This window comes from Camellia sinensis, chromosome 6 (genome assembly GCF_055761805.1).
Source record: "Camellia sinensis isolate YWXY chromosome 6, ASM5576180v1, whole genome shotgun sequence".
NCBI classification, from domain to species: domain Eukaryota; kingdom Viridiplantae; phylum Streptophyta; class Magnoliopsida; order Ericales; family Theaceae; genus Camellia; species Camellia sinensis.
Window position 1 is genome coordinate 80,391,459 of NC_138966.1, and position 20,742 is coordinate 80,412,200.

General features: G+C 34.8%; 1 long non-coding RNA gene across 1 annotated transcript; it reads left to right on the forward strand.

Moving 5' to 3' along the window:
- Positions 1–15,750: 15,750 nt before the first annotated feature.
- On the forward strand, positions 15,751–19,675 carry LOC145792725 (uncharacterized). Its single transcript, XR_014332509.1, has 3 exons — positions 15,751–16,289; positions 19,183–19,262; positions 19,366–19,675. It is a non-coding gene; the product is annotated as an uncharacterized LOC145792725 (long non-coding RNA).
- The last annotated feature ends 1,067 nt before the right edge of the window (positions 19,676–20,742 follow it).

A 20,742-nucleotide genomic window follows, 5' to 3' on the forward strand; every position in this document is an offset into this window, starting at 1 on the left:
TGCCTTTGTGTATGTCTATCTTCGTATGTGCATTACGTATGCTAGGTTGTTAGTCGCATTGTGTATGCCATATAGTTTATAGCATTGTGTATGCCAATAGCATGTTTGCGTCTCATCCTTACATATTTGCATGGTTGGGTCGCATTGCATTAAGACTACATGCTAGTTGCATTCGTGCATGTCATGCATATTGCATTGTGTTTGGAGTAAGGGTTAGTCCAAACACGGGAAACGAGGGACGTTTCGTACTCCAAGTGATGAAATGCGCCTTGATCCCCGGTCGTCAGCATTCTTGATCACCCATGATAGAATTGTTGGCTTCATGAGTTCATACTTGCATTCATTCCATTGAGTCATGCAATACGACCCCTTGGCCATTATGCATCGAAATGTATGATTGGTGGCACGAGGATCGAGGTCTATACTCTCTTGAGCTTGTGCAAGGACGGAGAGAGTGGTCTCGCACACATATGTTGAAAATACCTTGCTTTCTCTCCCTCTTGCCTTTGTTGCAGAAAAACCAGAATCCAGGGTAGAAAGTGGTCGGCCGACCAGGTTTTCTAGCAGGCCGACCACCTTTTTTGGTTTCCACCACAAAGGGTGGTCGGCAGGTGTTTCCCAAGCCAATATCTGGTCGGCAGCCTTTCCAGGGTGGAGTTTCAACCTCTTGGAGCCTTGTGCAAATATCTAAAATCAGTTGCGAACAAAGGCGAGGCAAGGCATCGCGATGGAATTTACTGACGAGGCGACTCGAGCATGCATACAACCTTCGCCATCCGAAATAGAGCTGAGGCAGTCCATTGTATTAAGTTTGCATGCTAGTTTATTGCTTACTTAGTTAATTTGTTGATTAATTAATGTTGTGTACTAATTAGCTGTAATTTGTTATTTATCTTAGATTAGCTAGATGGTTTGTACTATTCATTCGGACCCTCCGAGCGAGGGCACAATTGTAATAAGTGTGCGTGTATGTGATGTATGTCTTCCAACCCCACGTCTTTCTCCCTTTTATTTACCAGCTTATGATGGTTAATTTAGGGCATGTTTCAATTAGCATACTTATGATAGCATGTTTGCATTCATTCACCTGTCTTGCATGCACCGGGCTCGGTGCATCATACTAACTGCATTGTATTTCAATTTCGAGTTGAATACTTGTTAGTTGTAGCATTTCACATGCCATCCTTAGGATAGCTGAGCCTATTTCTAGTTGCATTTTGCATGTGTTGCATTAGCCATCTTAACATGAACTAGGATCATGCATTGATTACTAACTAGTTTCTGTTTTGGCTCGGAGTACTCGGTAAGTGTTTATGCTTTAGCATCCTTGCATGCGTGTGAGTGACTGCCATGATAGCATACTTACCATGAGGCAATTTGCTTATGTGATATAACTGCCTGAATGCCTACCGGTGGAGGTTGGGTTATTTGAATAGGAACAATGCATTGAATGAGTGTTTTAAGCCCACTTGAGAGTGGCAAAATCATGTTTTCTAAGCCCACCCGAGGGTGGCAAAATCCACGTCTTAGCCTACTTGCGAGTAGCACCTTCAAACCGTTTTTCAAAACGAACATGAGATGTTTTGTTCCAATTCAGGCGACCCAGTCTATACTTGTATGCTGTGCGCATCACGCAGTAAATCTAGGCTAATAACCGGAATAAGAATGCATAATGTTTTCAAAACTCGATATCATGGTTAGTAGAGGCCGATCTTTGATCGAGCGAGCGGGGGTGCTCACGAAGTGACCTTCTCCAATCGTACCCAAGTTCCCGAGCCGAGGCAACTTTGGTGATGACAGACACGTGGCCTTCGGCACGAGTCAAGGTTTCCTAAATTCTCCCAAAATAAAATATTTAAGTGGCGACTCTGTATCTGGCAAAGCAGTCCATGTTTGGTACTTCTTTCTAAAAATCTGTTTTCCAAAACGATTTGCCAGATTTGGACTCTTTGATGATTCATCGGTCTTGCATTGCACTCTGCGAGATTAGATACAGGACCATGACATTTGAGTCCTGAACTGTAGTGAGCCCATATGAACAAAACGGGATTTCCCTCCCGGGACGTTCGGGGACGTCTACAAAACTCTAAACCCAAAACGGATGCAAAAGAAGATGATGTGAATGAATAAGATGCACCAGTATCAATCAACACGGTGGCAATAGAATTAAACAACAAAAAGCTACCTCTCACTACAAAAGTTGCTGGCAACTGATCCGGTGTGGTAACAGCATACACACACCCTGAAGGCCTCTGCTTTACTTGTTCACTCCTCAGAGCATAGGCCTAATATGTGGATTAAGCCGCAGTTGCTCTCAAATTGGCCCATGAGGCCTGTGCTGGCTATGTTAGCTAATGCCTCTGTGTCAGCCTCCAAATAGAGGCACCAAATGTGCCACCAAACTCAGGGCAAAACCTCCTCAAGTGCCTCAGCTGCCCACAATAATAACAGGTAGGCGGCTAACCTCTCCCCTGACTCTGGCTCTGAGGACGAGCCGAAGACGATACAGAATATTACCCTCCTTCCATCTACAAGCAAACTGAAGATTTGTGGCCTAGCTGACCACATTTGAAGCAAGTGAACCCACCATGGTTACCTCTCCCCGAATCCAAACTTGGTACTGGAAAGATGGATCTAGACTGTGTAGCCTGAGACTATTGTGGGGTGGAATCCCTTTGCTGTTTGTTGTCCCTAGTGTCCCTCCGAACATCTTGGTATCTCTGCTTAGAGCCCCTTATCTGCTTCTTCTTCACTTGGATCACGGTCTTTAAGTGGGCCGCTGACTCCACAAGACAGCTGTAATCCCAAATCATTGACCCCGACGACCTTGAAAAGGAACCCGATCCTCAGATTCTCCTCGAACTTGATGCAACGACATTCCCCATCTCCATAAGTTTGGGTGCAAAACTCAATAAACTAGTAAAAGCCACCTCAAACTCAGCTACCGGTATGTTAAGCTGCTTAAGCTTCAGGAACTGGTCTCTTAACTTCTCCCTTGATGTGGGTGGCAAAAACTTATCCTGGAAGGCATTGACAAAAGCCTCCCAAGTCATTGCAATACACCTTCGTTCGTACTTCCACCACTGACTCGTGTCCCCCTTCAGTTGGAAAGATGCCAAGGTCACTATCAAACCATTTTCCTCAATGCCCAGCATCTCGAACGTCTTTACCATTTTCTCAAGCCACTCACCGGCCTTCAGTGGCTCCTTCGAATCCCCCAAAAACTCATCCGGACTCGACTAGAAGAACTCCTTCTTCAGAAAAGATGGCCATGTTTCTATAACATAGGCATGGACTTGATTCCTAGCCCTAAGAATGTCCATGGACTCTCGCAAATGCTTTGGCCATTTCGCGGGCCAAGGTGCCCATGGCTTGCTAATGTGCTGGCTCAGCCACGTTGGCTTGACCAACTCCCTCTTGCTGTTCTAGAATTTCATCCGGTATCGGCACCTCCTACTGCCTAGGCCTACCACGCCTACGTCCATGTCCACGTCCACGTCTACGTCCACGTTCACGTCCAGACATCCTAATAACGGTAACACGATAGATTGGCACATTTACAAATATGCCGAAGTTAATTAATTCAGATCCTAATATGGTAGACAACAAGTAATTCACTCCACATAAGTATTGAATCACATAATCATAAATGAATTTCCTTTCTAGATAATTAATTGTTCTGCAATATTACCAGAGTTCCAATTAGGACAAGCAGTGATTAAGTGATTTTCTAATAGAACTTCTAGAAACTCGTAGATCCAGTCAATATCTTGGAAACCAAATCTCATACTCATCTAGTCATAGAAAGATGTTATCACATAGCATAACAAGTCTACCTCTAATACTATCTAGCGAAAGAAACCCATTGTAGTAAAAATCACGTCCCACTATTCCAAAGTATCTAAACCCGATAGCTTTGATACCAAGTTGTAACGCCCCAAAATAATAATAACAACAATCCATCTCAGGATATTCCAAAATAACATCACATTTGAAATGATAACCTTTTGTTCATATTCATTTATGGTACAAAAGATGGCATATGCGAGTATACATTCACAAATCATAAATCCTAAATCTATAGCATATGCCACATATGAGTAAATGAAAGTAAAAGGTCATACAGATAAATTAATGCTCTATTGGTTACATCTTTTCAAGATAATGCTTGGTTACAACAAAAGTGAGTTCTACTCAATACAGTTAAAGCCCCAAGCTTGTACAAAATAATTACAACAAGAAATAAAAAATGAGCTTTCAGCTCCACAGTCCTCCCAAGTTAAGTCCTTGGTGCAGGTATATCATCAGCACTGGAAAGTTGTTTTCCAAATAGGGTGAGCTAAATCCCAGTAGAGATACTTTAACACAATGTATGGAACTTGGCAAATTTATAAGGTGAATGCACATGCATGCCATTTGTCGAACATTATGTTTTTCTATCTCAAAACAATGCAACTCCTTTATCAATATATTTCAATTCATGTAAATACACTTTTGTATTAGAAAATAGGGCAGTGAAAACAAAACACTCGGAAACTCTAGGTACGTATCTGCCAATAGGCTATACAAGAACTACCCAAGCCATTTGACCGATACTAATTGGAAGGATCTGCACCTAACCGCGTACGTTTCTGGACTTTTACCAAGGGCACAGAGGACAACAATATAAACCACAACCACACACCCTAACTAGATTCACAAAGGTATGCACCCATTTTTCTTGAAAACAATACATTTTCAATATTCAAGTATGAAACAATACTTAATGCACAATGTATGAGAAAATAGTTTCAATTCAACCTAATCATCGTGCCATTTCTACAACAATCAAGATTATCCTCCATCGATAGCTCAAAATAGATATTTCTACTCAACAAACAATTTTTCGATAACAGATAAATCTCATAAATTTCAAAATGGGAATGATAATACATATCCAATTCCACTCCCATCATCAACAGATACATTTTTATTTTTATTTTAAATCCAATATCCTTTTTTTTCCTTTTATAAGACAAACATCAATAATTTTCAAACAAAACGTCCTTTATTTCTAAAAATCACTTTTAAAGAAAGATCCTCCTATATTTCAACACAATCCATCAATATATACACATCCCTACCCCTCTCAATCATTTATTTGAAAAATCCCTCTTTTACTTTTCAACACCAAACCCTAGGTTTAATCCAAAACCTCCAAATCACCAAATACTTTCAAAGAGTAAATAAGTAAACTAAGAAACATACGAGAGGTTGAAGAAATCCCTACCTTAAGAGTAGAAGAGGAAGAGAGCAAGAGTGAAACTTTGGCAGAGTCGAAAACGAGATTCTCTCCGATTAAATTGAAACTGACAACGGGCTCTACGTTTTTCTCCAAAGAGCAATAGTGGAGAAATCAATGGATGATAGAGTATTTGAGGTTTTAAGCAAGAACTAGAGAGAGAAAGTGAAGAAACTAGGATTTTGGAATCTTTTAGACAGAGAAGAATGAAAAAGTGATTCAAAAATCTCTTTTTCCCAAACTGATATACGCATAGACTGCTTGAGTGATCAAAAAACTGCTCAAGCGTAAGACACAATAAGTGACAATACTCAAGTGACCAAGAATATTACTCGAGCGCACAATGACCCCTTCCCAGAAGTTTTGCAGACCTACAGAAGATCGCTTGAGTACAAGAAAGATCGCTTGAGTACAAGAAAGACCGCTCGAGCGAAGATCACCCTACTCCCAGAAGTTTTACGGAGTTTCAAAAATACTAGGAGATCTCTCAAAGATTACTCAAGCGACCAAAACACCACTCAAGTGAACAAGAAGAAAATTGGACATCTACTCTTTGAAAAACTAACTCTCAACCTGTTTCAAACACAACCAATAACAACTCAACTACTAACAAGACAATAAAGGATAAGAACAACAGTTAAAAGTACATAATCTCAGATCTAAGAGTATTAAATGGGTCAAGTTTAAATCGAAACTGTTATACTCATCTTCTTCTTTGGCTTACGCTGTCAATCACCTAATTCATAATCTACAACAGGTCAAAAGATGTCTGGGTAAGTAAATTGTGATGTTGCAACTGTTTCTTGGGGAAGGCTAGGGACTATAGCTTTGTTGTTTGATTGCTTGGGTGGATTTGTCCCTTTCTCTTGTTTACTTGATTGGTTGGTGTCTTACCAATTAGGTGGTGTGCTGGTAAATGATTGAGTGAGTTTTTCAGTGCCAATATAATTGGGATGATTTTACTCTCTTGTGCTATTGCACATGCTTTGCTTTATTTATGTTTGCTGTAATGTACTTTGTATTTTGCTTTCCATCAATTTTTTTTTTTGATAAAAAATAAATTAATTAATTAATTAAACACGAATGACCATGATCTAAACAATCACACATGAAGAAGCAACGAATCCACATCAAAGAAAAAGATCAACCAACAGCGAAGCAATGCAATGCAATGCAATGCAAAAAAAAATTACTTGGTTCAGTCCAACGCACAAGGCATTGTCTGAATCACTACAATTCCAGTAAATAAAAAAAATTACAAGAGTTTCTTACAATCAATCTCACAAACTCTCTATAGACCTTAAATTAATGTGTATCTCTTAATCACATTAAGTTAGGAGTAATTGAATTACAATAGAATACACATACTATTAAAGAAAATTCTAGAGATCCAGACTTACTCATAATTTTCTAAGTGGATGGTTGATGGGGGATGGTTGATGGGGATTAAATGTATGGAGTGTGAGATCCATATGTATAATAAATTTGAATTATAAGATCAAAGTTCTGAATAATTTCTGAATTGAAAAGGATTAGTAATATTACTCATGCTATTAAACCTGAGTACAATCTAAAACAATATGGAATGGGATTTTAATATCGAAAATAGGAAAAAATATTGACTTCTGCTCGTACCAAGCCAATTATGGGGGTGTTTGGTGCAGCTTTTTTAAGCCAACTTATGGCTTCTGGCTTTTAAAAAGTTATTTTGGACTGTTTGGTTAAACTTATTTCAAACAGCTTCTGATTCTAACAACTTATTTTAAGTCAAAAAAGCTGATTCTGAGAAGCTGCTCACCCCTTGCTTCTGATTATCAGCTTCTGCTGTGGACATGTTAATTCACGGTTATACTCTTAGATTTTTTTATTTTTTATTTTTTTAAAAATAGAAAAAGACTCAAATGGACTATTAAATATTATTATTATTTTTTATGAAAAATGTAGACAAATAGTGAATAATAAAAAATAAAAATTAATTGAAAAAGCTGCTTCACAGCTTATTTAACAAACACTACTCAGCAACTTAAATCTATAATCCAGCAGCTATACCAAACAGATTAACCGCTTCTGATTAAAGTCATATTCTATAATCTGTTAAGCTATAATCTATAATCTGTTTTAACAGCTACACCAAACACCACCATTGACTTCGACAATCGCTTAAACAAACTCCATCCTTCACAATGTGAAGCTTATATTATTATTTGTAAAAAAAAATATTAATTCAGTGTCAGCTTTAAAAAAATTATAAATTAATAATAATTAATGATAAATTTTATAACGTTAATAATTATCCATCATGCATTATGTCATGAACAGAAAAAGGCACATTTTGCTCTCTCTCTCTCTCTCCCCAATTGGTGGTGGATTGGATTCACTCATCATTTCCATATAATCAAAAGAATCTCCCTCCACCTTCACAACCACATGCACACACTCTCTCTTCCTTGTACTTCCTTTCCCTCCCAAGCTCAGTCTTCCTTTCAAGGTCCAAACCAAATCATTCACATTTGAAAATCTGTCTCCATGAACCCCTTCATGCATATCTCTGCATGCAACACTCTCTCTCCAAAAAGAAAGAACCATTACAAATCCTAAAGAGCTTCATCTTTAATTATAGAACCCTACCATCACAAGGAAAGAAAGAAGAGGGTCGAAGGACATGAGAGGAGCACTAATTGTGTCTTTGTATACTTGAAATTATAACAAATGGATTAGCAAGGCCACATGCTGATAAATTTTGAGCTGATCTTTTGTTAAAATGATTTACTTATCTTTGTTAGGATTCAAACCACGCATTCAATCCCTAAACCTTATGAATTTTGGAAATTATGAATTATAGAAAATAATAAAGACAAGATACACAAATATACGAGATTTGCCAACGTGCCTACGTTGTTGTTGGAGCCACACCAATTTAGTATATTGTGTATACAATTACAGACACTGTTTCTCCTTGTCTCTCACGCAAACACTATTACATTATATAGGGTAAAGTTTATGAGCCGAAATTAACAAATCATGCCTGAAAAAAAAGTTGGTGCACTCTAAGTCCGCCTAGATTGCAACCCACCTCCGATGCGTCGTGGAGGGTCCATCGCCAACCCCAAGCTTGAGTTTTTTTTTTGCTGAAAGTTGTCTGCATACCGAACAATCTTTTCATATAATCCAGTAATACAAAAACATGAAGAAAAAAAAAAGAAAAAAGAAAGAAAAAATAGTAATCCTCTATTGTGATTTGTGAAATAACTTCACATTAATTCTAATTTAGCATTTAATGGAGATTGTGCTTAGAAAAAAAACTTGTAAAATATTATTCATATGATAAAAAATTAACTTAATAAATGAGATATTATGTATTGAATATAATATCTGAATTTAAATCTGGTTACAGTGCGATGTAACTTTTCTTCCATTTATCTACCTCATTTTGATTGTAAAAAGAAAATAAATAAACAAACTGTAGGCAATGATTACAACAAAACAAAAAAAATACCACTATTGAACTATGACCCTTATATATAGGTACCAAACATTGTCTATGACCCCACCAAAAAAAAAAATTTATAAAATCACTTACAAAAACATGTGAAAAACAAACAGCATCTTTAGAGATATGGTGGTGATGAATATTTGTTGAGCACACAGGACATATTAAATTAAGTATAATTCAAAAGTTGGAAGAAGATAGGAAAATAATTTCACATTTTTCAAAGAAAGCTTTTATTTTTTAGGGCCCCTTTGCTCATCATTCATGGAATATTTCAAGCCTGTCGCAGACCCATTTCCCACTTTTTTTTGTCTGAAAGCAGGTGTTGACTATATAACCCCTTTAAGGAAAAATACAAAACAAAGCAATTTGTAGTTCTGTTCTTTTTTCATTTTGAGAACTCTGTTTAAATTGTGAATTTAAGTAAATATTTAAAAAGAAAAAAATAAATGAATTATAAGTTAAAATTTTCCTCCAATTGTCTTTCTATTTTCAAATTTATATCTAAATTTATAATTTAAACACAATTTTAATAAATAATTAAAAAAAAAGCCATTGGATGAGAAATAATGTGAGAAAAGGTGACTTGTTTTACTCATTCATGAATATGATACTTTGATTCAACCAAAGCAGAAAGAAAAAGAGATTCGAATATGCAAACAAATTAACGTATATATATACAGCAACCATAGTTTTTCTTGGAAATGAATGCTGCTATTTCACTTTCTTTATCCTCTTTATTCTTTGCGTCATAGCATCTTCAAAAAATAAATAAATAAATAAATAATCGCATTAAATTTCAATGAAATTTTGTTTAAAAGCTTGAACTATAGTGTGAAACACTCTAACCTCGGTCTCTCTCTTTTTATTTTATTTTTTTTATCAAATATTTTTAAAAAAAAATCAAACTTATCTAATAAAACAGTTTTAATCATTTTTTGATAAAATAATAATAATAATCTCCACATGGTTGCTTTTTAAAAGTTTTATTAAATTTGAGTAAAAAATAACAGTTGAAAATTTTGTGAAATTTTTTTATTACTTAAAAATTGGAGATGATTTTTTAATTTTTTCTTTAAGAATTCTTGATAAATGTCAAACGGTGATAGTAATTCTAAATTTATGGAGCACAAGTGAAAATTAAAACATTTCTTATAACTTACACTCGCTTTCACCTCTATCAATTTGCAATTGTTTTATTCATAATTCTTTTGTTAAAAATTCATTTCTTTTTCTTTCTTCTATGATCATGTTTGTTTCCTTAAATTAGATTATATTAAACTATTAGGTCTAAAATTTTTAATTTATGCATCTTATCCCATATTTAGAATGTTTATAAATTATGAAGGGAATTATTTTAATTTTATCTTGTTTCTTCGGAATCACCATAAATTAATTACTGTATGTAATGATCATGGTGTAAGGAGATTTTAATCTTTTAATCCCTAATCTAAATTTCATTAATCTTCCATTTTATATCTTAGTGTTTCATGAAAATAACTCCCCATGTCTAAATGTAGAATTCCAAACTATGCAAGATAAATAGTTTGAGGAACAACAATTCTAAAAGTTATTACTAAAGTAAAAAATTTCAATATATTTATAATCCCAATACACTTTTGATAAATAGCTTGAGGGTCTTGTTAATGACAATTCTAAAAGTTATTATGAAGAAGTACAAAATTTCAAAATATTTATAATCTTAAGACACATTTTATAAATTTTAATTTTTTTTATACATTTTAATACATTTCAATACACATTTTACATATTTTTTTAAAAAAATTGTTTTTAAAATTTTCCATAGTCAAATCATAACATATATTCAATTTATTGGTTTGGACCATCATAATAATAATATAAAAAGTTCTAAAATAAAAAAGTAAAAAAGAGCAAAGCTTTGAAAGAGGTCCATGATCAAAGGACTGCATATTACATAGGGGGCCACACACATGATAAATTGATGGTGAAAAAAAAAAAAAAGACCATAAGGGTCAATTGACCTCCCTTTAGGGTTTTTTTCTTTTTTTTCTTTTTTTTGTTTGTAAATACAAAACCTCCCTTGACGTTTCAAAAATAACAATGACCTCCCCTCTGGTTCATTGACACATGATTCATACCCAGTCGTATAATTTCTATTAGTAATGTGTTCAACTCATCCTTTCAACTTTTGAAAATACCACTTTATCCTTAGAAGTTATGTAACTATTTAGTTTCACTAACCTCTCTTAAGATTTAATTTATTTATTTATTTATTTATTGATTTTTATTTTTTTGAAGTTTCTAAAGTAATACTAACTTCCCTCTAATTTGAAAAATTAAAGATTGTCCCTATGAAAGTGTTCTCTTAATTGAGAGCTTTTATTTATACCACAATTTCATCTCATTACATTTTGTTTGTTTGTTTGTTTGTTTATTTATTTTTTTTTATTACAAATTTAATTTATTTTTCACATAATATTACCACTAAGAACTCAAAGCCGTTAAGTTTGAAATCCTAATTCCACCAACAGAGGGGAAGGAATGTAAAAGTGTAAGGTATGTATGTAGATATCTACGATGTATTGTTGTGCATCATATAACCCCGGCCAAACCTCATATATAGGTGTTTATTTATTTAACAATACTAGGTGACCCAAATTTTTATAGTTTGAATGGTTCGAATGTCTCAAAACGACGTCATTTTAAACGATGTTATTTTAATACATTCAAGACATTCAGACCACACATATTCGGGCCACCAAACTTTTTTCTTTTTTATTTTTGTCCATGGTGTAAGGCTGTGCATAAAGTCTTTCGGTAGTGATAGGTAGCTCGAAACCGAGCGGCTCGAAATGGCTCGAATTCAAAAACGACCTCGTTTTTTAGATGAAGGTGAAGCAGAAGCAGGGGAAGGAGGAGGACGAGGGGGGGAGGAGGAAGGATGAGGGACTGGAGGGGGCCCAACATTTGGGGCTGGAAGCGGGGGCCGGGGGGCGGAGGCGAGGCAGAGCCGGCGATCGCTGGTGCTGCGACGATCGGCGGCAGCGAGGCGACGGCGGTGGCGGTGGCGAGGCGAGCAGCGACGATCCTCTCTCCCTCTTTCTCCTTTGTTCTTCCTCCTCTCTTCTTCCTCTCTTCTCTCCCTCTTTCTTCTCTGCTTCTTCCTCCTCTCTTCTCTTCCTCTTTCGAGCCAATTCGAGCCATTGGATTCGAGCTACGGCTCATTTCCGAAAGTCTTTGGCCCCGTATAACATTATAATTTGTGCTAGCTCGAAAAAGTGAAGCCGTAATTGGCTCGAAACTCAATTGGACAAACACGTCACTAAGATGTTGTTTGAGAATAGGCTGTTTTAATATATATATATATTTTTGTTAAAATATAAGGTAAAAAAATTAGTATGTTTGGAATGATTTTTTAATTTTTCACAAAAAGATGTGCAAAAAATAATGAGAAAAGATAATCTTTGACTTTTTGGTGCACAACCAGGTGTCTCTTGTTCATAAATAAATCAGCACGTGAGCACAGCACCTGCTTGTTTGTCTTCTAGTAACAATAAAATAAAATATGTACAGTATTTTATGTTTATAGATTAGGTTGAAGTCCAGACTTTGAAGTCCACAAGGTGCCTATATAAAGGCCTTGAGCGAGAGCAAAAGGGGACACAGATTACTTAGAGTATACTTGAAACTAAGAAAGAAGTCTGGTTTCTCTGCCATTTTTATAGCAAACAATACTCTAGCAATCTAACAGTCTATAGACGCCCCGTGTAAATATTGTTCAACAAAAAAAAAAAAAAAAGTGTGTTACTACTATATGTCAAGTTGTTGATCTTAGGTCTCTTGCATAACTAAATAAACAGTTTCTAAAGTTATGGTTTGAGATAGGAAACGAAACAGATTTGTGCTAAACCTGATCTAAGGAAGGAAAAGTAAAGGTTAGCCACCTCTATAAATTGGAAGCTTGCCAACGCTAGAGCCCTACGCTGACTACGTTTAGGTAACAATCAAAATATTTAAATATTATTCTTATTTTGGAAGCATAGTGGACCTAAGATCAAAATATGTTAAAATTATGAATAAGTTTTTCTTTTTTATGAGTTCATATCACCATTTCTATATCCAAGATCTATTACTAGATTGTAATCAAGTACTAATACTAATTGCAAACTGTCACCAACGTAGTAAGTTTTTACAAAATCTACTAAATACTGGTGCTGCTAAAGATATAGAATTTACAAGCAAAAAAATTGATAAAATATCTCAAGAAATCATATATTATTAACAACAGCAAGATTTAGAATTATAAAAAAATTTTAAAAAAATTAATTAATTTTTTTAATATTAATATTAAATTCTTGCCACATCATCCAGCCACATTATTTGGGCTAAGTTGAGCCACTAAAAATTGGAAGTACGCACACTACAAGAAAATGGGGCTTAAAAGACGGAACTATTTGCGACGGTACACTTGCCGTCGCAAAAAGTGACTTTTTGCGACGGTAAAAAATACCGTCTCAAAAAACAGAGTATTTGCGACGGTAAAAAATGCCGTCTCAAAAACCAGAGTATTTGCGACGGTAGAAAAATACCGTCGCAAAAAAGGAGAGTATTTGCGACGGTATTTTTCTACCGTCGCAAATACTCTGTTTTTTGAGACGGTATTTTTCTACCGTCGCAAATACTCTGTTTTTTGAGACGGTATTTTTCTACCGTCGCAAATACTCTGTTTTGTGGTTTTTTTTTTTAAGTGAATATTTTTAAATTTTTAAATATTTTTTTTAGATGCACTTTACTTAAATGTATCTAAAAAAAAATATTATGAAAAAATATTTTTAAAAGTTAATAAATACATACAAATATAAAAAAAAAATGTATTGAATTATTGTATTTCTTTTGTATTTTTGGTATTTAGTGAATTTTTAAAAGATTTTTTTACTTTTTAGGTGTATTTATGTTAGGTGTGTCTAAAAATTAAAAAAATTAAATATTAAAAAAATTCAGTAAAAATAATATAACACGGAAAACAAGAAAGTATAATTTTCTCAAAAGAGTTTTTGGAAAACTCTAACCTAACATAGTGATTGTGGTTTTGAGACAGCTTCATATATATACAGTCACAAAATAGTTTGAATAAATTCAATGGTATTTTTCTGTCACAAAAAAAATAAAAAAAACGATGTCGTCTTACTCTTTTAATATAACATCTCTTTTCATTCATTTTTTCATCTTCCTGTCTCTCTGTATTTATCTCTCTCTGTTCTCTTTATCTCTTTCACTCATCACTCTTCTTTCTCTGTCTGTCTGTGTATCTCTCTCATTTTCTCTCTGTGTCTCTCGCATATCTTTCTTCTCTCTATCTCTTATGTCTTCTCTCTTTATCTCTCTCGCTCATCTTTCTTCTCTCTATCTCTCTCATTTATTTTTTTTTTCTCTCTCTCTCTCTTATTTATATCTCTCTCTATCTCTTTCGCCCATCTCTCTTTTTCTGTGTCTCTCTCTCGCTCATCTCTTTTCGCTCTATTTCTCTCTTTTTGTCTATCTTTCGCTCATCTCTTGTTTCTCTCTCTTTTTCTATCTCTCATTCTCTCTCTCTCTCTCTGTCTCTTTTTCTGTTTATCTCTCTCTCTCTGTCTCTCTCTCACTCATCACTCATCTCTCTCTCTGTATGCTTGTCTATTTGTGTATTTCTCCCTCATTATATTCGTCTTGCTCACTCTCTCCATCTCATATTCTCTATTTATCGAGCTTCTCCTCGATTTATCTATCTTTTCTCTCATCTCTTTTCTCTCTCTGTCTCTTTCGTTCATCTCTCTTCTCTCTATCTCTCTCGTTCATCTCTTTTCTCTCTCTGTCTCTTTTTCTGTCTCCCACTCTCTATCTTTTTCTCTCTTTGTCTCTCTCTCTCTCTCTCTAACTCATCACTCTTCTCTGTTTGTCTGTCTGTCTGTCTCTGTCTCTCTCTTTCTCTCGTTGTCTCTCGCGCATATCTCTCTCATCTGTCTTCTCTCTCTATCTCTGTCACTCATCTCTCTTCTCTTTATCTCTCTCGCTCATCTCTCTCTGTCTCTTTCTCATTTATCTCTTTTCGCTCTTTCTCTCTTTGTCTATATCTTTTCATCTTCCTTTCTCTCTTCTCTTTCTCTTACCGTCTCAACCTTACTAAATGTAAAAAAAAATAAAATTCATCAACTATAAAAAAAAAATTATTTTAGTAAAAAATAATTTTTTTAACAATTCTTCCGTTGCAAAAAAAAAAAAAAAAATCTTCTCTCTCTGTCGCTCATTTCTCTTCTCTCTATGTCTCTCTGTTTTTCTGTGTCTCTCTCTCTCGCTCATCTCTTTTCGCTCTATTTCTCTCTTTTTTTTTGTCTATCTCTCGTTCATCTCTTGTTTCTCTCTTTTTTTCTATCTCTCCCTCTCTCCATCTCTCTCCCTATCTCTTTTTCTGTCTATCTCTCTCTTTCACTGTCTCTCTCTCACTCATCACTCTTCTCTTTCTCTCTCTCTCTGTCTACTTGTCTATTTGTCTATCTCTCCCCCACTATGTTCGCCTTACTCACTTTATTACTCTCATCTTCTCTATTTATCGAGCTCCTTCTCTCTCTCTGTCTCTCTCTTTGTCTATATCTTTTCACCCATTTTTTCATCTTCTTCTCTCTCTTTTCTTTCTCTCTCTTATTCATCACTCTTCTCTCTCTCTGTCTATTTGACTCTCTCTCTCTCTCTCTGTGTCTCTCATTCATTTATCTCTTCTCTCATCTATCTTCTCTCTTTTTCATTGATCACAAAAATTAACTTTATTTTAATGGAAAATATTATTCATATTTTTACCAAATAAAAAAATAATAATTATTTTTTATTCATTAAAATAAATATAAAATAAATATAAAACAAATAAATTTTTAACTTTACCAAATGAAAAAAAAAATTTATCAACTATAAAAATTATTTTAATAATTTTTTATTTTAATAAAAAATTCATTAACTATAACATTTTTGGGCTTGTGTAGGGTTTTGTTTGAGAACAAACACAAACACAACCCAAACACAACAGAGCCGTCCCTCTCCTCCTGCTCGCTCTCTCTCTCTCTCTCTCCATCTAGGGTTTCGCCTTCCTCTCCTCCAAGGCGGCGGCGGCGATATGTGCAAAACCATCGAAGTCGCCGTCGTAGAACCACCACAACTCAACCCTCTCACGAAGCTCTCGCCGCCGAGCCTCGACGACTTCGACCCCACCGACGACGACGGGTTTTATATTCCTCCTCTGAACTTCGCGATGGTCGACAATGGCATTTTCAGGTCTGGATTCCATAGATTCACCACATGACTGAATCTAAGTCGACCACGTCTTGCTATGTCGATTCGCTGGTGACTGGCCGGCCCATTCTTGCTTGATGATTTGCTCTCACTAGACCACCCTAGAGTATGATACTGGTTCGACAGAGGTCCGAAACCCCACACACAAACCCTAAGATGAAGCTAGCACGTGAACAAGACGAAGCTTGAGATTGCTGAAATCGTCTGATTGAAATCTAGGTATTTATTTTTCTGAAATTGTCTTTCTGATGATGGAGAAATGCTTCAAATTTGCATTAAATTGCTTGAGATTAGTTGAGATTGCTTGAAATTTGTTTGATATTGCTTGAAATCTGTTTGAAATTGCTTGATTGTTGTTTGTAGTCTTTTTTTTTTTTTTTTTGGTGAATTTTTTTTTTAAAAAAAAAGTTTTTTCTATTTGGGGGAGTTCTTGCTAGGTAAGGATGAGGAAGGGAAAGAGGGAAGGAAGGAAAGCAGATTGTGTGTATTAAAATATCGAAATTGAATTTTGTTATGTTGCTCATTTATTAGGCTCCATTGTTATTGAATTATTGGTTTTGCTATCCATTGTATTCACATGATAAATAATGAAATACCTACCTTCCTCAAACCTACTGTTAAGATCTATGTGAAGTCCATGTATGTGTTGCATGTAAAGTTAAATTAATGGACATGGAGACAAACAACTAAAAGAACTAACTGTTATGATCTATTCATCAATCCATTACATGTCATAAAAGCATCAATTAGAGATCAACTGATGGCCTAACACCCTTGAGTTGGACCTCTAAAACCTGCTGCAACTGGACCCCTAACACCTGTTGCATTTGGACCCTTTACACCTTGAGCTATTGGCCTGGCATTTGATGCTGCAATTGGACCCTTTACACATTTAGTTGCTGGTGTTCTGAGCTGTGGTGATGGTGGCTAGGTAGTGACAGAGCTGTGTTGGCTCTATTGGTACTGCTGCTGTGTGGCCTTTCCCCTTTTCCATTGTTGGTTATTGGTTTGCTGATTATGTAAAATACATAATTTGCAGATGTAAATTGAATTGAATTGAAACAATAAGTACATAAATTGAATTGAAACAATTAAGTACCATGGTGGGACTCTTAGGCAGCTCACATTGTCTACATTTCACTGAAGTTTGATACTTCCTTAGCTTGGTGGGACTCTTAGGCAGCTCATCTGGTTCCCTTATCCTCATCTTCCTTGGCCTTCCAGGCATCTTAGAGTATACAGGAAGCAGTATTGGTTTATTCCCTGTTTTCACCCACAACTCTTGTCCATTCATTGGATAAGTTATATGGTTATATGCCCTCAAATAGGCATCCTTTCTATGGCAGTCATGGACATACTTTTCGGGGTTCCTCATAGCAACACCACATGACACAGATTGCATGTGGACATGGGATACCTGTTAAATCCCATCTCCTGCATGAAACAAGTCTTAGCATCCAAGTCAACAACAAATTTATCCCCAGCCATTCCCTAAACTTTGAAAATCCTATTTCCAGCTAAAGAAGCAATATATTTGTTAGCTTAATTCTTATCCTTCTATGATTTTGTGAAATTTAGAACCCATATCATCATACCACTTTTTAGCCAATTCTCTTTTACTCCTCATCCTCTCCATCAAATACACCCTAATCCTTTCCAACATGATCAATATTGGTTGACCTATTGCGTGCACAATCTTTGAATTGAAGCACTCACATAAATTATTTAGCAATATGTCACACTTTGTTAAAGTAGTAAAGTGTGAGAAATAACGTAAATTGATGTTTTTAATTAATCACGTAAATTGTGTTTAGATTATGAAAAAAGTGAGACAAATGGAAATAAAATATATATTTTTCTATTGTCCTTTACTTTTTCCAAACATAAGCATAGTGAAAAATTTTACGGGATAGTACAATGTTTATTCATTTTTATTAAATTGGTGAGAAATAACGAACTACTCGCCTAACTTATTTTGCGGCTCTTTATTTGCTCAAAACATTACATAAACAATATTATATAGTTATTTTGACGCTACCTAATGATTGATGATGTATGCTGCTACTCGGTTTGGACTTGTGAACATGGCCTAAAGACAGCATCAACATCATGTTTATTTTTGTCCCTAAAAATTTTATAAAAAAATTAAAAATTCTATGGATCTTATTATCATATGAAGATTTGCATGAATCATAGGTAATGAAGCTTTGCATGAATCGTACGTAATTCATACTCATGTGTATGGCTCAAAGTTATTAGTGGTGTTATTCATGAAAAGGATACTTTTGTTTCAGTTACTTTTGATATTTCATAATTTTTAGGGTAGTCTGAAAATTTGGCTGGCTTGGTCAGTGTGCACGGTTTTAATGTCGAATTTGCCCCAATATATATATATATATATTAATTCTGGTTAATTCTTTACTCTTTAAATAGTGAGGTTTTTATTATTTATTTCCTTTTCCCTGTAGTCCACTTTTGGCTTTCTAGGTGATTGAATCACTAAGTTTTGTTACCTATAAATATGTGCATATACATCATTTACTGGTTGTGCCATGAGATTTATTGAAGGTAAGGAAGTTTTAAGTTTAGGTTCTTAAATGAGCTGATTTTTCCCATGTTATAATCAGTCTTTACCTTCTTATTATATGAAGATCCACCAATGTGCTCTATCTCTCTAGGCCAACAGACTAATAGGCAATGTGCAAGGTATTAAATCTTTCTTTATGCAAGGATCGTCAATGATGCTCTGTGGTATGGATCGGGTCTAGGTGTATGTGTAGCCTTACCTACGGATTTTGCTGGAGTGCAAAGCCCCAATGTTGGTGGGGGATATTGTAGAAAATTCAGTAGAGCACCCAAGACCCTAGGCAAACCTAGGTGATTGTATTATTATTTTTCCTTTCATGTGCAAAATTTATATTATCGTTGCTCATGCATGAATTTACAACATATAGCATATATTTGATGAGATCACATTGTTAGTTTAGTGCCTTGGAGCTGAATGATACATGAAACTAAGTATACCTTAATCTATAATTGAATGATAATAATTGATGATGATGTGATAGTGAAATATTGGTGTTAACTTTGGTTTGTTCTTTGTGATGTTCAGGAGATAGTGATGTCACAGAAAAACCAGTAGACCCGATTAAAGTTTACTCTGAGAGATATGCAGTTGTTCCTGATGACAACGTAAGTGTTCTTTCCACAGTTTTCATTGTCTTCATTACTGGTGTTTAAATGGTTGGTTTCTCCAAAAGATTATAATTTGCAACTGTTATCTATTTATTTATAGGTCAAAAGGATAAATTTTGCCGAGGGGAAGATCTGATTCTAGAAGTAGGAATTTGCAGCTTGATTTTTGAAATAGGCTCAAAATTGAGATCTTGTTGGAAATTTTTTATTTTTTTATTTTTTGTAAGAGCATTTAAATATCCAATGTGCTGATTGGTGAATTTTAGATTTTATTTTATTATTTTATTTTTTTTAGGATTTGGGTGAATTTTATAATTTAAATATGCTTTTATGAACATGTACAGTTTAATTATTCTTTGTAAAATATTGAATTTGATGGTTTGATCAATTTTTATTTTTATTTTCTGTTATGATGTTTTTGTGAATGGAATGTAAATAATCAGCTCTTAGAGAGTGAGAGACGGCACCACCGTCGGAAAAAATAGAAATTTTTAATATTTTTATTAATTTTGTTATAGGTTTTAGTTTTGCGACGACATTATACTGTGGCAAAAAATAGAAATTTTATTATTTAAAATAAAAATTTTATTATTTTTTAATATTTTTTGCGACGGCATTATACTGTCGCAAAAAATAGAAAATTTCATATTTTTTATACTTTTTGCGACGGCACCACACCGTCGCAAAAACAGTGTTTTTTTTAAAGAAAAAGACTATTAGCGACGGTATTTTTTGTCGTCTCAAATAACATTTTTAGCGACGGTAAAATAAGGTCGTCGCAAAAAAGTCAAGAAATTTCAAACGTTATTAGCGACTGCACGGTGCCGTCGCAAAAAGGTAAAAAATGCCGTCGCAAAACATTAGCGACGGCACTTACCGTCGCAAAAACTCTTTTGCAACCCCTGCAGTTGCGACCCCCCTCTTGCCGTCGCAAAAGTCATTTTACCGTCGCAAAAAGTATTAGCGACGGCATTAGGAGTATTAGCGACGGTATTTTACCGTCGCAAAAAGTCAATTTTTTTGTAGTGGCAGCATCACTATATTAGTTATGTGAAGGAAAGTGAAAAACATGACCATGAGCTTACAGAAGTGTCCAATAATTAGTTTTGGGCAGTATTTAACTATAGAACTACTTTTAGAATTTTATTTTTAAAATTTGACTCCTTCAAAAGTATAAAGTTGAGAAAGCACTTTTTAAATTGTACCACGTTAAATTTTAGTGTTGTACATCAATAATATTACATTAATTATATTTATGTATCGTATTTTATTTAGCAGCTTATGTATATTTGCATTAATAATAGACTTGCAGTGAAACCTACAAAATTATAAAAATGATGTTTGTGGTTCCGACATCATACTTGAAAGACCCTGTAGGAGAGGGTTGAAGAAAGGAGTTGGAAAATTCGAAGATGTTCGAAGATCCTTGAAGAACAATTTCGAATTCTCTAGAATATGATGAGAGGCTTAGATTCTT